Source organism: Canis lupus, chromosome 24, assembly GCF_048164855.1.
Source record: "Canis lupus baileyi chromosome 24, mCanLup2.hap1, whole genome shotgun sequence".
Lineage (NCBI taxonomy): Eukaryota > Metazoa > Chordata > Mammalia > Carnivora > Canidae > Canis > Canis lupus.
Genome location: NC_132861.1, coordinates 30,886,966 through 30,911,855, shown reverse-complemented (window position 1 = coordinate 30,911,855; position 24,890 = coordinate 30,886,966). Strand labels below are relative to the sequence as shown.

General features: G+C 46.7%; 1 protein-coding gene across 2 annotated transcripts in view; it reads right to left on the bottom strand.

Moving 5' to 3' along the window:
• The window catches only part of ZNF395 (zinc finger protein 395), a 46,462-nt gene extending 42,114 nt beyond the window's left edge, over positions 1–4,348 (bottom strand). The window contains exon 1 of one of the 2 annotated variants that reach the window (XM_072796151.1): positions 4,220–4,348. The gene's annotated coding sequence lies outside the window, so the exon portion shown is untranslated. Of the gene's footprint in view, positions 1–4,037; positions 4,182–4,219 lie in introns of those variants that run through there. The other variant, XM_072796152.1, reaches the window with a different exon arrangement.
• Between the last annotated feature and the right edge of the window lie 20,542 nt (positions 4,349–24,890).

The window sequence follows — 24,890 nt, the reverse complement described above, 5'->3', positions numbered from 1 at the left end:
GGTTCACCATTGCTCACTGCCTGATCTGATTCTTTAACGGAGTCCCAAATCCAGAGGTTTTCTGGATTGTTCCAATTCTTTCAAACCTTTGTGTTCTCCAAATTATAACACTTCTGTAGGTAGAACACGTTCTCTGGGTCTCTGGTTTACAACCCCTATACTTTGATCCTAACCAACCTTTCCAGACTGGCTTCTCCCCACTCTTTAACAAGAACCCTCTATTTCATCCTAACCCCAAGCCTTCGTCCAGGTTACACACACACACACACACACACACACACACACACACACACCTGCAGGGCACCATGCAACACCTCAGAGGGTTCATCCCAGACTTCCTTCTCTATCCCCAAAAGTTTTCCCAAGCTACTCCAGCCCAAGCTGCTTGCCCCCTCTTATGAACCTGACAGGTGCTTATTTTTCCCTTTGGCATTTAATCATCTTGCCTTGCTCCTTAATCATCGGTATACCTTATCTCTCCAACTAGCCTGTAAATGTTCAATCTCTTCCTCATGCTTCCTTCCACTTACAGCACTGGTAAGGGGAGCCCTGCACATGAGCAGCTTAATAAACATTTACTAGATGTGAAAACGCTCCATAACTGTGTTTTTCAAACTCTGGGTTATATCCATGACAGAGTGGTTAAGTCAACTTATTGGGAGACAGTGAGCTTTTTTAAATGAAAAATAAAAGAATAGAAAATAAAAGCACCCAAGGAGACTGCACCAAGCAAAAGAAAGGAGTACTTCAAGAACTTAGATTTTTACATACATGATTTCGTGTACCTGGGTCATGATGTCAATTTTATTTCTTAATGTAGGTCACAGACAAAAAAAAAAGTGCAAAACACACACACACACACACACTACTGTTTGAAGAATAAATTAGCTCAACCATCGCTCCGTGAAATTTTTTTGACAGTCATATATTCCCTATAAAGGAAAAATATCTGACGGCCGCCTCTGCCCACGCAAGGCAGCTTTCCCCTGCTAGTTCACTGATCCTGCATCTCAGAGAAACAAGGAGGCTCAAGGACTGTAAGTACGTTCTCCACTCCATTCTGCAACTTTTTGCAATCATCCTTCAAATTCGCCAGCCCTCAGATGTTGCAAGTTGAGGCTTGGGGAATTTGCTCAGCAAATCACCCTAAGTCACCCTTGCAACAAGAAAGCGGAATTCAGAGCTCAGGAAAAAACCGGCACCAGCTCCCCCGCTGCAGGTCGCTCTGTTCCTGAGAACTGGCAATGGCACGGGTTAGGACAGATCTGGCCCTGGGAAGGGCAGTATCCCTTGCTGGTCACTGTGCAGCTCCCCTGCCTTGTGGCTTCCCCACACCCACACCACCATCCCCCCAAACACACCTAGGAAGGGACACCGGGACTAGCCTGAAGGTCTCAGTGGAGAGCATAATTCAACCGGTTTCAAAGCCCAATAATTTTTGTGTTTAGCAAATTCCATTCTTCCCTCCAATCTCCAATCCCAAGTTACTTTGCCAACTTCAGGACCAAGCAATGTCATCTGAATGACAATCAGAACAGACGTTTCCAATTCAGACCCTCAGTCCCACTCACTAGCATCCTCCACTGCTGGGACCTATGACCTACGACCAAGACAACATCCCACTCAACGTGTCTTCCCTCTCCTGGCTTTGGCAGCCTGGTTTCCCACCAATCGCAGAGCTTCAGTTGCTTGCAAGACACCTATGTTTGGACGTCTTGGCAAATACAAGAAACCTCTGTAGCCTGTCAATTGCTTCTCTCCAAAATACACATTTCCGATTTCTCGAGTTACCAACTACAGCAGTTCCAAGGCCCTGGCGTGTAATCAATTTCCACAAAGAATTAATTTCCATTCATCTCCTTCCTTCACCCTGCCCCTGTCAACAGATTATTTCAACAGTAATGCTTCTAAAATCCACCCTCTTTCCCATTTCCAGTTATCCCAGTCCAAACTCTGAGCACTCTACAACTGTAACTGTCTACTGATTTGTCTCTGAACATTACTTTTAAAAACCTTTCCAAATACCCTTTTATTACGTCACTCTCTGGCTCAAAAATCTTTAATGTCTCCCCAGTACACACAGGGTAAAGTGCAATTCCCCAGTCTGGCTTTCTAGGACTTTCACAATCTTAACCATTGTTCCTCTGCATCTTTATCTCCTGCTCAGGAAACGTTCCCTCGTCTGGCCAAGCCCATCTCCTGTCTCTCAGGAAGGCCATGGTCAATCGCACCTCATGACCCATCTCGAGGGTCTCATCCTCAGGAATACATTTCTAGTGATTCCTGTGCATAGCACTCTTCTCCGAGCTCCAACAGCACCTCTTCTATACCTCATATTTTGACAGCTAATTGTGTTTCATCTTTATTTTTTTTTTTTTTATTTGAGAGAGAAAGGCAGAGGGAGAAGCAGGCTCCGTGCTGAGCAGGGAGCCCAACATGGGGCTCGATCCCAGGACCCAGGGATCATGACCTGAGCTGAAGGTAGACACTCAACCAACTGAGCCACCCAGGTGCCCCTGTGCCTTATCTCGAGGTCTTCTTTCACGTGCTCAAGGATTTGTCTTCTCCATGAGATTATAAACCCTGGAAGGAATCATCTCATGTATCTTTTGTATCCTCCCTCACTGAAATAACTGTTTGAACCTATTCTCCTCGGGCAATACCTCTGCAACCTCTGGCACCTGTTACTTCTCTCCCTCTCTTGCCTTTGGGCCTTGGCCAGTGGGTAATATATTCTCCAAGTGCCTAACTTTATTTCATAACTTAGTACCCTAAATCCATTCCCCAACTCTAACCTTTCCTTTGATATTCCTCCTCCCACCTCCCCACCCCCAGCATCTACAGTAATTTAGGCAGCCACAGCACATTAATTTGAACTTGAGCTCTCAAATCACTTCCACCTGGTCAGTAGGATTTCTGAGGCCTTAGATTTCTTGTGTGCCTCCTATCATCTCTCCCTCAGAGCCTGGCACAGTCCTGAGAACACAGCAGCCCCTCAAAAGTACCTGTGGAGTTGAACTTAATTGCTGTTTCCCTGTGTTTCAAATTCCTTGAGACCCAGAACCTCTGTTTACACAACACCTCAGGAGGGTGTCAAGAAAAAAAAAAAAGCCTTCAATACCTGTTGATCACTCACTCTCAGGCAAACTGCACCAGAGACACTTTAATAGAAAGAGCGTAAAGAAGACAGGGGTGGCCTGTAGGTAACCCTGCAGCCGGCGGCCTGACATCACGAAAAACGCCTGCCTGGTGGGAATGTGGCAAAGCCACCGACAGCTGCCCAGGACTGCCTGACCTCAAGGAGGCAGTGGCACCCCCACCGCCGGGCAGGTGGGCTTCTTTAGATTTCTGAGTCAATCCTAAAGTGAAGGCGCTGAACCCTTAACTCCAAGACAGGGAAGAAAATTCTGCCTTTGAAATTGTTTGCACACGACAAACTCCCAGTCCAGGCCCCCACCCGAGCACCCCACATGCCCACAGCACCAGTTCCGAGGAGGGCCCCCCTCCGTCCCCCCCCCGCGGCGAGGAGAGACAGGGTTACACCGCCTGGAAGGAAGTGGGGGTGGACAAAAGGGGGCAGAGGGGCTGGGGGGCGGCCCCCGAGGTGGAGGGTGTGTCGCGCCGCGCGTCCCGAGCCCGGCACTCGCTCCGAGGAGTGGGCAGGGACGCGCGGGGCGCCGCGAGGGCTGGGCGGGCGGCCCAGCCGGAAAGGGTCAGGGAGGGGGCAGGTCGGTCTCCGTCGGAGCGGCGACTCCAGACAGCCGCTCAAAGTTGGGGAGGGGGTGCCCGCGCGAGCGCCCGCGGCGGCCGAGATAAACAAGGCGGCGCACGGCGGGGCGGGCGGCCACCCCCCACCCCGCCCGCGCGGGCACCGGCGCTGCCGCAGCGCCCCCGCGCCCCGCCGGCCGCTGCCCCCGGCGCCCGCCTCCCGGGCCCTCCGGCCGCCGGCCCGGCCCCCCCGGCGCGCGGAGCGTGGGAAGTTCCCGGGCCGCCCCCGTCCCCGCGCTGCAGCGCCGCGAGGTCCCCGCGCAGCTCACCTCGGCCCGCCACGAGCAGCAGCGCGGGCCGGGCAGCGCCCGCTCGGACAGCTCGGCCTGGCTCGGGGCTGCAGCGGCCGCGGCCCCTGCGCGCCCACCCGGCGCGGCCCACCGCCCCGCTCCGCCCCGCTCCGCTCCGCTCCGGCCGCCCGCCCGCCCGCCGAGGCTCCGTTCGCGCCCACCTGGCCGGCCTGCCCTCCCTCTCCGGGACACTGCGCTCACGTACGCGGCCGCGGCCACAACCCGGCCCGGATTCCCCGCCCGGGAAGGGAGCGGAGGAGCGCGCCAGCCAGCGAGCGAGCGAGCGAGGCTCGGGGACACACCCCCCCAGCGCCCGCCCCCCGCCCCCCGCCCCCCTCCCCAGCCCCGGGCGCCGCGCGCGCACGCGGCCTGCGCGCCCCCTCCCCTCCCCTCCCCTCCCCCTTCCCTCCCCCTCCCCCGGCCGCGCGCGCCCTCCCCGCACACACCACCCCCCCCCGCCTCCCGTAGACAGTGGGCGCTCAATAAGTGCCCGAGCGGCTCCTCACGCACATGCGCACTTGAACCTGACCGAGTTGTGACACCCCCCCCTCCCACCCCCACCCCCGCCCCCGGATCGGAACCGGCGGCTGCAGCCCCAAACCAAACTTGAGTGTTTGCTTTTTTTCACTGAACCGCAAACCCGAGCCAAAGTTTCTTGCTGTTGTTTTTCCAGGCCTGGCTCCGGGATGGGCTTCTCCCGGAGAGGCCGAGCTCGCCCCGGGGCGGGAAAGGAAGCCGGAGAGCTCCGGGCGCCGGGGACCGGGGAGACCCAGGCCGCGCAGCCGGAGCCCGCTGCGGGCGCCAGCGAAAGCGCCTTAGAGGAGGGAGCCTGGGAGCCAATCTTTCCATTTTCCTCTGGGGTCAATGTTTTCTTCTCCATTTTATGACATTTTACTCGATTTTACCCGTTCGCAGCTGTAAAGTGAGGCGTTATTTACTCTTTCTGGAATTAAATGAAAGAAAGTTAACTATTAGCTTTCGGCCCTTATGTAAACGATACCAGTTGCTTTTGGCACCGTTAGGCTCTGGCTTTTGTATAATTTGTAACAAGGAGAATTGAAGCTGTTCCATTGTGTTGCTCTGTGTTTTTCAGAGATAAGACCACAGAGTCAAAACGGTAGTGAGGGGCCCCAAGTGTCTATAGGTATGGGTAACATACATTTAGAATCAAGTAAATGTAAGGAATGGAAGAAATGATTCCCCTCCCCCTCCAAAGAAAAGTTTTAAATCTTTTTGGACATACTTGTTGCACTTCTTCAACTTGAGGTATGCTGTTTTTCTTGCAGAGAGGCAGTGGGGTGTGTGCTGGCAAGGACTAAACTTTGCAGTCAGACAAGCCTGGTTTGCAATCCTGATTTTACTGCTTTATCTTTATGATCTTCAGCAGATTTTTATCTCTCTGAACCTCAGCTTCTTTATCTGTAAGATGAAATGGGAAACAGGTATAGTGCCTAGCTCATACCAAATAAGCAATGAATATTATTTCCTTTCCCCCTTCTCTCACCATTAGTTACATAAGAAAAATATCTAAATAGAACCAAATCCTTATAGGACATATGTTTTCAACTGGGGATGAGTTTGCCCCCAGGAGACATTAGAAATGTTTGGGCGATGGGGGGGGGAGGGGGGCGGTGCACAGAGGAGGGGAGGATTGTACTAGCATCTAATAGGTATAGGCCAACTATGCTGCTAAACATCCTGCAATGGGCAGGACAGCCCTACACAACAAGAAATTACCTGGCCTAAAATGTTAGTGGTGCCGCTGTTGAGAAATCCTGCTATAGGATAATTCTGCTATCAGTTCACCAAAGACTTCTACCTTTCAACTCTCATCCTCAAGGAAACATTCTTGCTTTGCATTAAATAGAACAAGAATGAAACCACTGTGGGGATCACAGCAATTCTACCCATGTACAAAGCCTTTCCTTAACATGAAAATGCAGATGCAAATTTTATATTTTATTATTAAAGGAGTATTTTATAGTTAATTGACAATAATGTATGCTCCCTTATTATTAAGGTATTTTATATATTATGTATTACTGTGGCTTATAAATGGTTTTATGTTCTTTCTTCCCTTTCCCCTAAACGGTGGGTGTTTATTCACTGTATGTTCACCTCTCTGCTAAGTTCCTCACCTATCCTGAAGTTTGTAATATAGTCCCTGCCCCCAAGGAACATACAGCCTGGTTGAAAGTGGATTCATACACATGGAACAATTAAGGAACAATACAAGAGAGCATATAATTAAGCTTTAATTGCTGCACCCAGACTAAGGTGGCCCAGAGGAGAGGGAAGTGAGTTCAGCAGCAACAGCCCAGCACTGCCTATGTGGCTGAGGTGTTCAGTAAATGTTTACTGAATACAAAATCAAGAAGGCTTTTTACATGGGGTAGGACTCCAACTAGTATATAAACTCCTTTACAGTGCTTAAACTGCTAGGTTTTGCAAATGGAGTTGGTGCTGGGCTATGAGTTTATTTTTCTTAAAACATCTAGTTCAAACTTGTAACCAAACCTCTCTATTTCCCCCAAATGATTGAACTTTAATAAAACGGAAACAATCATTCATTTGACAAATATGTGAGTTCCTGCTGTGTAGAGAGTGAACCAAAAAAATCTCTTAAGTTTGAACAGAACTCATTGCTTATGCTGTTTGAGACTTTTTGTGAACACAGGCCAGCAAAAGGCGTATGCGCTCTCTCTCTCTCTCTTTCTCTCTCCCTCTCTCTCTCTCTCAGTGTGTACTTCACACATACCCCTTTCCACTGCAGGTATATACTTGCACAGTATGCATTCCAGAGTCTTGCACATTAACACAGGCTCAGAGAAAACTTCCCATCACAAGCAGCCATTACCAAACACACACCCAGCACTTAGCACCCTCATAAAGAATCCGGGCCCTGTTCTAAAGACACATCGAATAGCACACACATTACACAAAGCAAATCATAGAAAGACTTTAACTTGCTGGTTTGCAGTCTTGGCTCTCCCATTATTAGAGCTTGCCCTTCGTGGAGGCTGTCCTAGAACTGCCCTTCACCTTGCTTCTTCCCATACTGTAGCCCCCTATTACAATGCAGGCATCTTCTACCTCTTTTCATAAAAGTTTTTAGCTTCTTGGAGAGCATTTCCCATTAGCTGAAGTTAAGCAAAGCAGACCGAAGCTCTGTCTCTCTTTTTTTTTTTTTTAAGATTTTTTTTTAATTTATTCATGAGAGACACAGAGAGAGAGACAGAGACATAGGCAGAGGGAGAAGGAGGCTTCCTGTGGCTAGCCGGATGTGGGATTCAATCCCAGGACCCCAGGATCACGCCCTGAGCCGAAGGCAGACGCTGAGCCACTCAGCCATCCCTCTGCCTCTTATTATATGGACACATTTACAGGTGATTTTTAGGGCAGTATGAGTCTAAGATTACCACCATCCCCAATCCCCTGATGTAACTACTTCCAGCCTTGGCTCCCTACTCAGCTTGAAACTCCTCAAAGGCTTCCCATAGCTTTTATAATAAAGTCCCAGCAATGCTCATTAAGATCCTTCATGGTGTGGCTCCTAATTACTTCTCCAGCCACTGCCTGCCTCTCTGTTTCTACCCCCTTCACTCTGTACTCCAGACATGCTACATAGAACTTTTGTCCTCTGCTTGAACAGACTTTTTCTTTACTTGATACTTGCTCTTTTCTCTGCCTAGAACACTCTTCACCGCATTCTCTCACCTCTTTACCTGGCTATTCCTTCTCATTCTTCAGGAATCAGCTTAGATAGCACTTTCTCGAGCCTCCAAGACTGGATTAGGTGCCTCTCCTTTGTGTCCAATAGCACCCTGTACTTACCCCCATTACACTGCACTGAGATCTCCTTTCTCTTGTCCTAATGCCCTATGAGACTCAACATTCTATGTGGACAAGGAGCAGATCTTGTTCTCCATTGAATACCCAACATTTGGCACAGTGCCTGGCACGTGGTAGGTACTTACTAAACATTGATTAATAATGAATTGCTGGTTGGACTAGGGGACTGATGGGAGCCATTCTATTCATGGTCTGGGCAATCCCTGGTTCAAAGCATGCCTCAGATGCTCTGTAGATTCCAGGGCTGGTGAAGACTTTCCAACCACTTATTTAGAAGAGGATGGGGCCTATGAAATGAACGGAGTCCTCAGGTTCCACTCCCCACCAGAACCTAATTTTATACCTAACCCAGCCTCCTGAGCTCCAGATTCCTGTCACCAATTAATTACCTACTTGACATCTCCACTTGGATGTCTAATAAGATCTCAAATGTACCATGTCTGAAACCAGACTTCTGATTTCCCTCCAAAAATCTCCTTCTCCTCATCTCAGTAAATGCCAATTCCGTTTTTGTGGTCGCTCAGGAAACAAACAAGCAAAAACTTGGAGTCATCCTTAACTCCTTACTTTTTCTCACACTCCACATCCAATCCTCCAGAAAATCCTGTTGGTTCTATCTATGAAATATATCCAGAATCTGGCTATGTGCCCCCCCTCCCCTCCAATTTCCAGCACTACTTCCCCAGCCAGACCACTACCTCCCTGACCTGGACTCCTAACTGCTCTCCCTGCTTTTTCTGTTACCTCCCTATCCAACACCATGGGAGGCAGAGTGATCCTTTTAAAACCTAAGTCAGATGATATCACTATTCTGCTCAAAACCTTCGATGGCTACCTACCTCACTCACTACAAGGTCCTACCTAGTCTTGCCCCCAGTCAACTCTCTGGCCCCACTGCCCACCACTCTTCCCTGGCTCACTCAGTGCCAGCCACATTGGCTTCCTTGCTGTTCTTAGACCCACTTCCAAATCAACCTTTCCAAGGCTATTCTTTTAGTTTGGAATGATCTACCTCCAGATATCCATATGATTGCTCCATCAGTTGATTCAGGTCCCTGTTCAAATGTACCCTTTTGAGAAAGACAGTCTCTAGCTAACCTATCTAAAATAGCACCACCCAACCATCCCTTGGCCCTGCTTTAGTTTTCTTTCTACCACTTATCATCACCTGACAGCCTGTTTCTATCCACTCAACTATAGGCTTAAGGATAGGAGAGACTATATTTTGTTTACTGCTGTATCCCCACCTTCTAGAACAGTGTCTAGCATATAACAGACATTCAAGAAATAATCATGAATTCAGGGTCTGGTTAGACTACCAAAAAGTTACTCCTGAACCATGTCCCTCCTTATCCACTGCTTTAGCCCCAACTAATCCCTCCAGAATTTAAATGTCTTACGGTGGGGCACCAAGATCCCAGCTGCCCAATTTTTTGCCACCTGCTTCTCATCCACTTACACTAGGGAGTTCTACTACCTCTACGATACACAGTTCTAAACACAGCTTCCATATCACAACCTCAAACCAGGCTATGGAGTCAAACAAAAAGGATAATACTGCTGTTTTTGTAACATACTTTATGGTTATCTTTTGATTGAGAAAAAGCACAATATATCCTCATGGACAAAAACAGGCCCAGCACCTATTTTAAGCATTTTCATTCTAAAAGGCACAAGACTCAGAAACTCCAAAGAGAAAGTAGTGTTTGGGTATGCCTGAGGCAAATGTGTCCTGTCTCTGATCTATTCAATCTGTAAAGCTTTCCTGGAGAAGATGGGCTTTGCATTTCATTAAAGAGAAAGGATTGATAGGTTGTAAGTAGGTTGTTCAAAGCTTAAGGGTATCCCTGGAACAGCTTGCTCAGATCTGCATGGCCACAATTTCAAGCAAACGAGTCCTCACATGTGTGAAGATACCCACGGATACACTCCACTGCATAAATACCCAGAACTGTGCCTACTTCCTCCCAGCTCTAAAAGTTGGTGAATATGAGCAAGAGTACATAATCAAAAGGGGGGAAAAATGAGCTGGCTTTGGGAACGTGGACCATAAAGCTCTATGACTCTGGGTATGAAAGAATGTGTAAGCCCAGGCAGGCTCTCTCTGCACATCTGGTTTTTCCTTTTATGCTTCTGTGATTTCTATGACACAGGAAATCCATTCTGGAACAGCCCTGTCTGCTTTCTAGTGAGCGCATTAAAAATGGGGATTAAAAGTATGTTTATCTCACTGTTCAGAGCAGGAAGATAAAATCCAGAACAGTACCATTTTGAGGGTGGACCAACTCCAGCTTTATCCTACATTGCACCCCAGGGGAGATGCTAAGTAACTGAGACCAGAGGAGTGCAAGTCCAAGGAAAAAAATTTCTCCACAGGCTTAAGACTATCTAGACACGGTTCTCACTCTGAAGCATACCAGGTACAGGAAAATACCACGTGGTAAAAATACCAGTTCAGCTCAACTCAACAAATACTATTAAACACTAAGTTCTAGGGCGCCTGGGTGGCTCAGTGGTTGAGCATCTGCCTTCAGCTCAGGTCGTGATCGCAGGGTCCTGGGATGGCAGGGTACCTGCTTCTCCCTCTGCCTATGTCTCTACCCTCTTTGTGTCTCTCATGAATGGATAAATAAATCTTTTTTAAAATAAAAATTAAAAAACACTAAATTCTAACAGAGGCCTCCTCCATTAGGCTTCCACATTATAACCTCTGTAATAACAATCTTCTCATAGAAAGTCCTTAAAATGGGCTGAAGCAGCCAGCTTTTCCCACCCATAGGAGAGACAGCAGAGCTATTTAAGAGATAAGCAACACTAAACATGGTGGGAAAGGACAGGAAACATTAGACTGTGAAAGTAAAGAGGACCTGGTTATACACTGGGGTTGCGGTAACCTAAAATCACCTCACCCCCTAGATTACAAAAGTTACCTTAAAAACGGATTGGAGACTATCCAAAGAGAGAGGGGAAAGATCAAGCAAAGGCAAGACAACCAGCCCCAAGCAAAGAATTGCCAGAAAAGTAGACACTGTGAATGCCCACCCATGCCATCATCTATTTCATTTTCTTGGGTTCCAATCAACAATGATAATGACTTTCCTGCCCCATGTTTTTTCATGTAACTTCACCCTTAAGGCTTCTAGTCTTACTTTCCCTGCCATGGCAGAAAGACCCTCCCAGACCCCTAGTGAAGGGGCTGCTGGCCATTTCTCCAGTGAACTTACCAGAGTTTCATTTTTGTCAAGTTCTTAAACTTCATCCTCTCAACTATATTCCATTTTGTTCACTAACCTCAATAAGGATTCAGCCCTTCTTCTTTATTCTATAGGACCAAACTCCTGCCCAAGGCAGATTTGCCTGCCACAATCCAGACCACCCAGATCACCAAGAATGGCCCGGACCCTATATATCTCCTACAGGGAGAAATGATCGTGCAGGAGTACCATAGTTCTTGACAAGCGAAACACAATGGGCACAGGATGATTTGTACCTACTCTATATACCATGGAATGGCACCCCATAAACACTGGAAAATGCTGACAGTTTCCACAGCGCCACACCAGTACTGAGCTAACTAACCACTGCCCAGGATGTGGGGTTGATCAACTGAATAACTTTTTGACAAACAAAATGAAAAGATGTTTTAAAACCCCATAAACCCATAAGCCAATCAGACAAGAGGCCCAAAAGCCTGTGTCTAAAGGCATTTTAAATGCTGCCAATTATTTTATGACAATTTCTGGCTCTTGCGAAATGAACATCAGGCACTATTCCTTATTTGTACCAAACATCTTATTGTATTTGCAGTCAGCACAATTTCTTACATCTCTCATAGATTGGCCTCCATCAACATCCAGTAGGATATTCAACTTCACAAGACCAGTTTATAAGATGCTAGAAGCAAAAAGGGATTGATACACATTGTTAATTCTCTCTTGTGTTTCAGTATAGATTGCAAGGCCTGAAACTTAGATTCTCCTTCCAAAGTTAATTTTTCCAAGTTCAAATCATTTACTGACAAAACTTTCTCTTTTCATAGACCAGCCTAAATTAATTTGTATGAAAAGAATAGGACTTCCTGATCTTTGGCTTTTTGAAGAAAGTCAATCAAACACTTCCTCATAATCCTACTTCAATTATGCAGTTCCACACAGATTTTCTTAACCTACAATTCAGCTAGCTTTAGGCCACATTCTGGATTAATAATCCTTATAATACATTGGGAGTAGAAATCATGTGCATTTATAAAATCCTGTTCAATTTCCTTTTTGCATTATCCACCTGGTAACACTCTGATTTCCTCATACTTGTTGTATTCCTTTTTAAAATAGTTTTTAAAGTAATGTATTTATTTGAGAGAGAGCAAGAGCAGAGGGAGGGACAGAAGGAGACAGAATCTCAAGCAGACTCTGCACTCGGCATGGAGCCTGATGCGGGGTTCAATCCCACCACCCAGAGATCACAATCTGAGCCAAAACTATGAGGGGACACTCAACCAACTGAGCCACCCAGGTGCCCCTCTCATACTTGTTTTAGACATGTCCAGTCTCATAATCTTCTCATAAACTGTTGAATCACCAAATCTCAAACTTCTCCTTCTGACAATATAATTGATTGCATCTCAGATTACCCCAACAAGCTTGCAGTGATTCCTGAGGGCAAGAGAAATGGATAGCAACTGGGTTTTCAGTCATTTAGCACCCAAACATGGGAGTGAAATCTGCCATACACAAGAAGCAGGTTTCTATCCATGCCCAGACCACTCTAGGTTGTTATATCTTGCATATTTCTATTCTTTCTTCGTGGCTTACCTCCTGATCTAAACAATCAAGAGAATCTTTGAAATACACTAGCCAATTATCTGCCAGGCCTCTTTGACATGAATACTAGGAGCCAAAATGACTGGAAATCATTACTATCATTTACTTTAGCAACCATTGGCACCATTGCCAGTATGCTAATCCATCACTTGATAAATGGAAGGTATTATTGTTGCTCTGATTTCTTCTATGTTTCAGGAAAAGGTGCAGGAGGTGAGATGCTATAGCACCTTCAGTTAGCTGGAGGAGTTACAAAATGCTGATAGCAGACCTGTGAAATCCAGGTGACACAGCCAGGAGAAAAACTAATTCAATTAAAAAATGCCTTGAAAGTAATGCAAGTCTTCACTGAGATTCTCTTTAGGTGGAATCCAACGAAGAATTTCATCTCACCACACACGACAAAGCTTCCAGAAATCCTCTTTTCGAATTTCTGTTCCCTACCTCTCACCAGCAGCTGTTTCTCTCCCCTTCTCTTCCTCTCTTGCACTGTCCTCAACGTTGTTCTCTTTGCTTCCTTATTACCACTTCCCCTCTCTCTCCTCCCTCCTCAAGTAGAGAAATAAGCCTCCTCCCCTCCCGACTTCTGTCTCTTAACTTTGTCAAAGACCTAGCAGCTGACTGAGCCAGCCAAGAATCCTTCCCCTGGAAGTCAAGGAATGGCAAGGGATTGGTATTGTATACATTTAAATTTTAATTTTATTCTTTTTTTTCTTCTTCTCATGACAGCAGTATCAGACCAGATCCAGTCTCCCTGCTGAGTTCCCAAGGAATGCACACAGGGCCTCCACAGTTTTATCCCCAGACCCTTAGAATAGCTGACAAAGGATGTGAAGGACCATTCTTTCCCACTCTCCTTGGACCACTGACCACCTTTTGCTTGGTGACCTAGCTAGCTGTCCATCACCAGAATTGTTCAGGAGGAAGAAGAATGATCTGTCAGGGACTCCTTATGTCTCTAAGATTCTGTGATTCTAAATGCCCCTGCTCCTTGCAATTCAATGTCCTGTCCTATCTCCTTAAAACTGACTGCTCGCCTTCCTATCCTTTAGCTTTAAGCAGTAGAAGACAGTTGACCCTTGAACAACACGAGTTTGAACTGCATGGGTCCACTTATGAGCAGATGTTTTATCCATAAAGATATGTACAGTATCATAAATTTTCTCTTCCTTATGATTTTCTTAATAACCTGTTCTTTCTCTAGCTTATTTTATTGTAAGAATACACTATATGATAATGTAACATACAAAATACGGTTAATTAACTGTTTATGTTATAGGTAAGGCTTCCTAGGCAATTTGTAGTTTTCAGGAAGTCAAAAGTTACACATGGATTTTTTTACTTTGAGGGGCACCAGGTGGGGGTGAGCGGGTGGGGGGGAGGTCGGCAGTCTCAACCCTCATGTTGTTCAGAGTCAACTGTTGTTGTTATTGGTCCTTCTTTACCATTTCACTAAAAACTTCCTAATAATCTCATCTCAAAAATCTCAGACTTATCTTCTTCACGATACGGACCATCACAACGTTCCAAAGTTAAATGTTACCTGTCCAACTTCTAATTTGGGTTTGTCGAATTGTGTCCTGTTTATCATACAATAATATTGAAGAAGAATTCTATTTTCTTTTGTCTATCCACATCAATGGAACTCACACTTGGTATGACTCATGGGAACTAGCATACTTAAGAAGTGATAGTTGTGGCAAGCACCCAACTTCCATTATTTTCTGAGGGATAAATAAATAATACTCTGCCAAACTTATTAGACAGGCTTCTCTTTGGAGACAAGTGACAGGAACTCAATTCATGCTAGCTTAAGCAAAAAAATGAATTTGTTGGCTCACTTAACAGGGAAATCCAGGAGTTTGTACTGGCCACAGACACAGCTAGGCCCCAGGTTGCAACAAAGTTGCTAGGGTTTGTGCTCTAAACCTCTCATTTCTGTTTGCTCCTTCTTATTAGTCCCAGTCTTTCCTACTTCAAAAGAGCTCCTCACACATACCCCCCCCCCCCAAGAAAAGAGCTTCTTTCATATGCTTGGGAAGACTGTTGCTGGCAGCTACCAACTATGACATCCCAATTTAGCAACACCAGCAGAACGCAAAATTTCTCCCTTGGTATTCATATACTAGTTCCAGGGAAAGACTCTAATTGATTCTGCTTAGTTAAAATGCCCACCCTTTGGACCACCATTGCCAGAGGAATAGGACACAACAGTTTTCAGCCTAAATAAAACCACAGGAAATAGAGGACTTATGTCCCAAAGGAATGAATGCTGGACAGAGAAAATGATATATGTCCACTACGGGAATGCAGGGAGGGAAGGACACCATGGGAGTGAAAGGATCTGTGTTCCTGTGCTCTTAATCAGCTGTGCGATTGCTGACAAGCCACTTGGCCTTTTTGAGCCTCCATTCCTCACGTATAAAATGGTTACACGGTAGTTACTAGTACAATATTAAATTCCATGTTACAGATTCCCTATGCTGGTACCAACTGAATTTTCAGACAATGAAAAACTGAGTTAAGTGGAAGAAGGCATTGCAACATTGCTGGCTTGCCTCTCCTCTATTTTTATGCGAGTGCATTTCTGGAGCACTTTACATTTTACGAAAAGCTCTTTCATCTACCACACAAAGTGGAGAACGAAGCCCTAAGAAGCTGGAATGCTTAGAATACAGACTAAAATTAACTTATTTGTGTAACTGGAGCCACACGCAGACACGAAAAATATATGACGATACTGCAACTGAATCATTTCCTGGATTAAGAAAAGTATCAGAGACTCACTCAGGGACAACACGCACGCAGGCATGCACCTCACGAGGCAGGGCTCCCTGCGAGCACGTAGGCACAGCCTCTCCCCTGGGGAGCCCACCCTAGGGTGGAGGAATTTCAGGGCCAGAGCCCTGCAGGCGAGCACCCTTCCCAACGTGTGTGTGCGAGAACAGAGAGAAGGGTGGAAGCGGGAGGGGGGAGGAGCACACTGCACAGGCTAGGAAATTTTAAAAACACACCAAAAAAAAAAAAAAAAAAAACCATGCAAAAACTGTCCAGAGCGTCTGCTGCTGGACCCTTCCAGGAACGCAGCGGCCTTGGCACCTTCGCAGCCGGTCCCTCCTTCCGCCCACTCCTGCTCCAGCGGCTCGAAGCTCCGGCTCCGGGTTTTCCCTCTCTCCCTCCCGCCCTTCGGGTTAAAGCTCCCCCGCCAGGAGTAAACAAGCAGCCGAACCAGGCAGCCAGTAGGGCCGGCCCCTGCTCCTCGTTTCCTGCGCCAGCCCCAGCAACAGGCCCCGCCCCTCGCGACAGGCCCCGCCCCCCGCCCCGCGAGCCTCCCGCCTTCCTCTCCGCGGCGGCGGGCGCGGCCGACCCCGGCAGTGTCCCGGCTCCGTGCCGAGCCTTGGGCCGGGCGCCCAGTCCCCCGGCCCGCCCCGGAGCTTCCTCCCTCGGGACCCCGCGGCCCGCCCGCCGGCCCCGCGCCCCCAGCCCGGCCGAGGGAGGGTGCGTGGCGCACACGTGATATGTGTTGTGGGCGGGGCCTGCGCGGGCCGCGGCGGCGGCGGCCGGGGGGGGGGCCCGGGGGGCGGGGGGCGGGCGCGGGCCTCGGCTCGCTCCCTCCCCGGAGCCCGCGTAGGCCTCGGCCCGCCTGCCCCGCCCTCCTCCGGCCCGGCCGGGGCCCAGCTCTGGCCCGTCGCCCGGCGAGCGCGGCGCTAGGCCTCCCGTCTGCTTTGCCACGGCTGCAGCTGCTCCGCTCGCAGCCCCCGCTCGCCGCCCGGCCTCGGGGCTCGCCCTCTGCGCCTCTCCCCCGAGCCCCGGCCGGCGGAGCCTCGTTCCTGAAGTTTCAGGCCCGGGTCCCAGGCCGTAGCGTCCGCCGGCCCGGCCCGGCCCGGCCCCCCGCCCCCGCTGCGTAAACACCCCTCCCCCTCCCCCCCCCTCCCCCTCCCCCCGCCTCCTCCCGCGGAGACCTCCTCCTGCACGCAGCCCTGCAGTGTCCGGCCTTCCCACCCCTCTCTGCTACCCCTCCGCCCCCGGGATGTTGGAGCGACCCGGGAGCTCACCTGGCGCCACTCCCTTCCCTTGCTCTCACTTTTAGGGTTGGAAAACCTGCGGCTGCATGAAAGGTCCAAATATGTTCTAGATCAGAACTAAGACCAGAACTCAGATCTCCCTTGGCCAGGGCCTTCTCTGGAGCCTGATCCTTCCCTGCAGTTCAGGGGCAGACCGACTATTCCTGAAACCGGTAACTCCAGTCTTGGTTATCCAGTTTACATCTTGCAGATCTCCCCACCACACACCCGGGGAAGGTGTATCGGGCCTGTTACCTTCTTGCTGTCTCAGGGTAGCTCCAGGAAAGAATCACAGCTGACGGGGGAAAGAAAACCTTTACCGAGGACTGCAAAGGGGGCAGTTTTATCTAGAGGTTGGGAAAGTGCGCTGTGTAGAGCCAGACAGCCTGAACTCCAGGCCTAGCTTCTCCACCTACTAGCTATCTGGGCAGTTACTTGACTTCTCTCTGCTTTGGGTTCCTTGCTTGTAAATCGAAGATAATGATAATGATACTACCTCACAGAAATGTTGTGAGGGTTGAATGCATTAATACAGGTAAAGTGTTCGGGACAGCACCTGTAGTACAACAACACCATCAAAGAAATCACTTCAGTGGGCCTACTGCGCTGGGTTTCTTAATGTTCTTCCCTCATGCCTGATGTTCTTCCTCTTGCCTGAAGCCTCTTACTCTGTATTGCAGCCAGATTAATCTCTCAGGTCAGGGGACATCTGGGTGGCTCAGTGGTTGAGCATCTGCCTTTGGCTCAGGGCATGATCCCAGCTGGGGGCCTGGGATGGAGTCTTGCATGAGGCTCTAGGCAGGGAGCCTGCTTCTCCCTCTGCCTATGACCTTGCCTCTGTGTGTGTGTGTCTGTGTCTCTCATGAATAAATAAATAAAATATTTTTTTAAAAAATTAGGTCAGGTTCCAGATAGTTATGGAAGGGCAGAGGGCAGAGTAGCCATGCTGACTGGTGCATCCCCAAGTTGAGAGCAGCACAGCTGACTTCAAAGCCAAGGAAAACAGGATGTGTGGCATCTTGAGGACAGAAGCAGGGAGAAACTCCCTGCTTCTGTAAGGTGAGTATGGTAGGGTGCTAGAACAGGAAGAAACATGAGGTTCAGAGGATGAGGGCAGCCAGGGAGGCAAACAGTGGAGAAGGGTGGACAAAGGCACCTACCAGGCATAATGTCAGACAGATGATCAGTCAGCTCCTGACCTTTTAGCTCTTGACCCTCATTCAGTAAATTCCACAAGTGAGTATATGTATCTAGTCCTCCCTTCTAAGTTCTTTGAGAGCAAGCCCTTTGTTGTTTGTCTTTAGTCATCCTTTAGCCAGTGCTTTGGGAATAAGTGATCAACAAATATTTGAGTGTTTTTCAAATGAAATTATATATACATGTCACCAAGCTGGACCCTGTGGAAAGGGTCCTAATTTTCAAGAAGGAATCTTAGAGTTTCCCTATCCAGACCCCTCACTCCTGAGCTAAAGGAAGCTGCTTGCCTGGGGTTATACAGCAAGTTGGAAACAGAAGCCAAGTCTCTGTTTCAGTCTGATGTTATTTCCATGACACTGCATTGAACTTACAATGCTATTGGAAGGAAAAATAAACTCCTTAAAAGCTGTAGAACAAAATAAGGGAGTGTGTGGTCAGGATCTGAATGCATGGTACAAATGGGAGGAGCAGTAAGAGTTGACGGGAGTGTTATCCCCAAGGACTGGGGTCCATCAGAAATTACTGCAAGAGACAGAATTCGTCCTGAAGGATGGGTAGGATTCAGGACTGTGGAAAAGAGAGAGAATTCCTGGCAGGGGCAGTAGTTTTCTGCTGAGGTCACCGTGGATACGTAAAGGTCATTAAGGAAGCCAGTTGGGTTAGAAAAGAGGTTTGGGTTGGGTCATAGTGGGAGAGAATGTTAGGATAAGTTGAGGCCAGATTTTGGAAATTTCCAGATACCAGAATAAGGAGGTTTGACCTTAGTCTGTGGATAATGGGGAACCCCTGAAAGTAGACACTGAGCTAAGCAATGAACCAAGACAAGACACCAGGCAAGTATCTGCCAACTTGGTCTGATTTGCATCTTTTGTAGACAGCTGCTTGCCATATATGTGCATTTACTTAATTTACCCACACATGAAGGAAATTCTACCAGCTAGCTTGTGTATATTTATTTTGTCTCCAAATACGCATGATTTGTGTGGGAGCAGAGGAAGGAGTGGGAGACTCACAGAGTTTGTGTGCCTGCTATAGACAAGGCACTTTCATTTGTGATAGCTCATTTAATCCTCACAATCTGGTGGAGTGTGGGCACTGCTGCTCCAGTAGCACCCAGAGATGGTAAGTCACTTTCCCAGATTGCAGAGTTTAGAAGCCTGGGGCCAGAATTCTTTTTTTTTTTTTTTTTTTTTTTAAGATTTTACTTATTCACGATAGACATAGAGAGAGAGGCAGAGACACAGGCAGAGGGAGAAGCAGGCGCCACCCAGGGATCCCCCTGGGGCCAGAATTCAAACTCAGTTTTGACGCCAAAGCTCTCTCCAGTCCCCTGTCACAACTTTCCAACGAGAGGGTACAGGAATTGTGTTCCTCACTCTCAGGTTCCTTCTTGGGGAGGAGAGTGTCAAGTGTGGAGAAAACCCAGGTAGGCCTACATCTCTAGGAGTATTTTCACATCCCTTGTTTTCTATTCTTCTCTTTAGGGAAAGAAAATTCCTTATTTTGTCTCTTTAGAGGTAGATAAAGCAGAGTTTGAATTCCATTTCCACCCCTTACTAGCTGGCAGCCAAGTGGACTTGCTACAAAGCTAATGAACCTTAAGCCTTAGGACTCCTCACTAGCTTAGGCCCCTGGCTAGCCCTCTATCCAAATTTGAAACTAAACATGCATTATCATTCTTAAAGAGGACAAGTGTAAAGCTCCAACAATTGCAGAAGCTTCAGGCCCCTAATGCCTGTCTGGCCTAGCTGGTTAAGCAGCCGACTCCTGATTTCAGCTCTGGTCAGCGTGGTGTCAGGGTCCTGAGATCAAGCCCCAAGGCCAGAGTCCTGAGATCAAGCCCCAATATGGCAGAGGTGGCAGGCTCCTTGTACTGCAGGGAGTCAGCTTGAATTTCTTTTTCCTCCCCTCTCCTTATGTGCCTCCCCTTGCTCATGCCCTGGCAACTCTCTTTCTCTTTAAATAAATAAATCTTTAAAAAATTAATTAAAAAAAAATAAAAACCCTGGATCTGCCCTACCTGGATAATCTCCATCAATTTACTTTCTGAGACTTAGTTTCCTCATCTGAGTAAAATCACCCCAGACTCTGGATCTACCAGCTGAACACTCAATTGTGAAATAGTGCTAAAGAAGTGAAGTAACTTAAAGAAGCCGCTATCACCCAGCCTTATGCCTAAGGCAAAAGGTTCACTGACTCCCTAGGCCAAAGGAAATACCTACCTAAAGGGTCCATTTATCAAGTAGTTAGGGCCAAACAATTCAGCAGTTGTTTGCAAAAATAACCCACCTACGCGGAAAGAAGTAGATATTTTTATTTTATTCTTAAATAACTACAATTACTTTCTGATGAAATTTGTGCACCTGCGGAGCACTGTACAACTTCTCAAACCTCGGAATCAGATTGCACACAGCCATGCCCATTTCCTTTTCCCCAACAATTTTCTTTTTTAACACAGCATCCACCAAAAACCCAACTCCATAAAGGTAGGATGTCATCAAAAGCAACGTATGCAACCTAATTTCGAAACCATGGGTTTCCTTTAAGTAATAATTCATGCAGTTTGTGATGGATGTCAGGTATCACCATGTTTCCTTCAAAAATGTAAAAATAACTGAAGAGGTCTCTGTGAATTTTCTGCATCATCTGGGGGTGCCTCTGCTCACAATTTGTGTACCCTGGGGTTTCAGGACCCTGTTAGAGACTATTCCAGGCAGCAACCAGAGGGCAGCAGAGTTCTCTCTGGCAAAACCAAAGACGGGGAACCACCTCTACTCTCCATAGTAGGTTACAATGTTATTCCTCAGTTCTCCACAGGAAACTTTCCGGAAATCTCTCTATCTGGCACGTCTCTATTCTCAGTTGTGGCTATTTACATAGTATTAACAAAGCTAGGAAAGATGTGAGGAGGCCTGGGCTCCAGTTCCGGACTTGCCACCTGAGAGCTACACCACCTTGACCTCTTCTTTCCAAAGTCCCTTGAAGCTTATGAATCTATGAATCCACCCTCAAGTTTTCTCCTGCAATGCCAGAGTGTCTAATGAACTGGATTTTAAGTTGGCCTCATAACAGTAGGAAGGAAAGAAATGTTTCTTCTATTGTACACATTCTGCAGGCTAGGAAGCTGAGAAATGTGGCATCTTTAAATCAAAAATCCATTTTCACATCTGGCAAATTTCTGAAAGGAGAGAAGAACAACAACTAAAAAGCTCTGTACAGGAAGGCTTGGGATGATGGAAATGGTGCTTCTTGATCTGAATGCAAGTAACTGAATGTGTTCAGTTTGGGAAAATTCATCACTTTTGATACCAGCATCTCTGAATGTTATATATATATATATATATATATATATATATATATATATATATATATATATATATGAAAGCAAATTGCAGAATTGAAACAATATATAAATTACATAAAAATATGACACAAACAATACTATTTTAAAAATCTGACAATGAGTTGTAAAGGTGTGAACATGCTATATGTTTGTGGTAATGTCTTAAAATAAATTTTAGATCATTTGAAAAACAAAATAAAGCTCTTTCTAGTTTTAAGGAAGCTTTAAGAGTTGGGCCAGGAGGAGGGAGGATTGTTCCTTCTGTAGGATAGAGCAGGACTTTTTAAACATTTTCCTTTACACATGCTCTTCTCCCTGTCACACTACCGAGGGTCAGACACTTAACTGAGGCAGGCTCATAAAAAACAATTTATCAGGATATTTTGCAGAGTTAACATAGGCAAAATCCACATTGCTCAATAATTCAGGATTATCTAAGCAACCATGCTAACTAGCCAAGAGAGAGAGGCCTCTGCTCTATCTAAGGGCATTGGTGAGTGACCTGCTCTCATCTGTGATGCTAGCTCCTGGAGCTAAGGAAACAATCAGTGACCAGAGACTGCAGGAAAGAGTGCTGGACACCTGTGATCTGAGCACCTCCTCTGTAAGATGATAACTAGACAATGGATAAAGTCCCTCCTAGATTGAAAATTCAATTTTTTGATGATTTAGTGATACTAAGAGAATGGCTAATAATCTAAAGAAACCTGAAAGCCCACCCTGGGAAGAAGAGTTAAAGCGGTCTTCAAGAACATCACAAGGCCAGCTGCCCAGATGGGAGCTGCCAGGCAAACACATGAGCAGTACTGACTTCAAAGATAAGGTAAAACAAGAGGCTCCAGGTGCGGGCCCCAAGAGCAAGCTGCCTTTATGGGGCTAGGGAAGCAGGCCAGCTTAATGGATAGAATATGGTAAAACCACGTGATGACAAATATGCAGCCAAATAGAAGTAAACATGAAAAGTGGTTGCTGCTGCTATGTTTTGATCCCATCAGGGCTGTGCTATGATTGCATGAGTATAGACAGTACATAAGGTTGAAAATATAAGAGAAAGTGTAGATCCTGTTCAGGTCACGCTCTCTCTCTGCAGGTGCAAAAGTGGGGAGGGGGAGCAACATGTGTTATTAGTTGCAGGTATCAAGGAGTCAGATAAACTACTCTGAGCTACAGTTTCCTTATCTATAAAAGGAGCCACCTTCCTTCACAGGGTGGTTATGACCTGTTATAACACTCAAAGCAAGACAGGGCTCAATAGAGTGACTTTTTTTTTTAAGATTTTATTTATTTATTCATGAGAGACACAGGGAGAGAGGCAAAGACACAGGCAGAGGGAGAAGCAGGCTCCATGCAGGGAGCCTGATGCAAGACTCCATCCCCGGACCGGGGATCATGCCCTGACCCCAAGACGCTCAACCGCTGAGCCACTGAGGCATCCCTAGAGTGACTATTATTATTCATTCTTATAATGCAATGCCACAGCTCTGGAAAGCTTCATAGTCCCTTCAGCCACTAATTTGGGCACTAAATCTTCCAGGATCATGACTTGCCAAAGCATCCTGAGTGGGGAGGCGGTCAGGTTTCCAGGGCTTTCTTCCCCACCCTTGGCATTTTGCACTTACCTTTATTACAGCACTTGTCCATTTAAATTTAATTTTTTGTGGAATAAGGCTGAGTGAGGTCATTTGTATATGGAATGTTGTTTCTTTTACTCTCCAGTTTATTTTATTCTCTAAGGTCCAAGCTATGTGGGAGCTTTTCTGTACTGAAATATATTTGACATATAATATTTTTTTAGAGATTTTATTTATTTATTTATTTATTTATTTATTTATCCATGAGAGACAGAGAGAGAGAGAGTCAGACACAGGCAGAGGGAGAAGCAGGCTCCATGCAGGGAGCTGGACGTGGGACTTGATCCTGGGACTCTAGGATCATGCCCTGAGCTGAAGGCAGACACCCAACCACTGAGCCACCCAGGTGTCCCCTGACATATAATATTGTGTAAGTTTAAAGTTCACATGTTGAGGGGATCCCTGGGTGGCTCAATGGTTTGGCCCAGGGCCCGGTCCTGGAGTCCTGGGATCGAGTTCCGCACTGGGCTCCTTGCATGGAGCCTGCTTCTCCCTCTGCCTGTGTCTCTGCCTCTCTCTCTCTCTCTGTGTCTATCATGAATAAATAAATAAATAAATAAGTCCTTTTTTTAAAAAAGTGCACATGTTGACTTGATGCATCTATATATTACAATATGATCACTATTGTAGCATTAGCTAGACCTTCATCATGTCACCAAATGATCATTTCTTTTTTTGTGGTGGGAATAATTAAGAAGATTTAGTATCTTAGCAAGTTTGAGGTCTATAATACAGTATTATTGTCTATAATCACTATGTTAAACATTAGATCTCCAGGACTGTGTATCTACTAGTTTGAACTCTTTTTTTTTTTTTAAGATTTATTTATTTATTTGAGAAAAAGAATGCAAGCATGAGGGGTACTGGTAAAGGGAAGAAAGAGGGAGAGTCATAAGCAGACTCCAGGCTGAGCCTAAAGCATGTAGCCTGACACGGGGCTCAAACCTACGACCCTGAGATCATGACCTGAGTAGAAACCAAGAATCAGACTCTCAACCACTGTGCCACCCAGGTGCCCCTCTACTAGTTTGTACTCTTAAACAACATCTCTCCTACTTCCCTGCTTCCCCTATCCCCCAGCCCTTGGTAACCACCATCTCACCCTTTTTCTTTTTTTTTTTTGAATGAGTTTAGCTTTTCTTAGATTCCATATGTAAATGATACCATGTAATATTTGTCTTTCTCTGTCTGATTTACCTCACTTAGTTTAATGTCCGCAAGGTTCATCCGTTATTGCAAATGGCAGGATTTCTTATTGCAAATGCCAGGATTTCCTTCCTTCACATGACTAAATAATATTCCATGGTGTGTATGTATGTGTGTGTATATATGCACATATACCACACCTTCTTCCTGAATTATTCTTGATGGACAGTTAGGTTGTTTCTCCAGGGGATCTTTTCTTTTTTCCTTTCTTTCTTTTTTCTTTTTTTAGAGAGAGAGGCAGAAGGAGAGAGAATCTTAAGCAGGCTCCACACCCAGCATGCAGCCTGACACAGGACTTGATCTCATGACCCTAAGATCATGACCCAAGTTGAAATCAAGAGTCAGAAGATTGGGCACCTGGGTGGCTCAGCAGTTGAGCATCTGCCTTCAGCTCAGGTTGTGATCCTGGGGTCCTAGGATCGAGTCCCAGATGGAGGTCCCCCTGGGGAATCTGCTTCTCCCTCTGCCTGTGTCTCTGCTTCTCTCTGTGTCTCTCATGAATAAAATCTTTAAAAAAGTCAGAAGCTTAACAGACTGAGCCACACAGGCACCCCTCCAGGGGATTCACTAATAACAATAATTATTTAACACCTCAACCTTGACTTATTGACCTGACTCCATGGGAGCCACCACATCTATTGGCCAGCTGAGGCTCCTGAGGAAACATGCTGAAGGAGCCTCATCTAGAGGCAGGGGAGGCCAGGGTTCTGGAAGAGAGA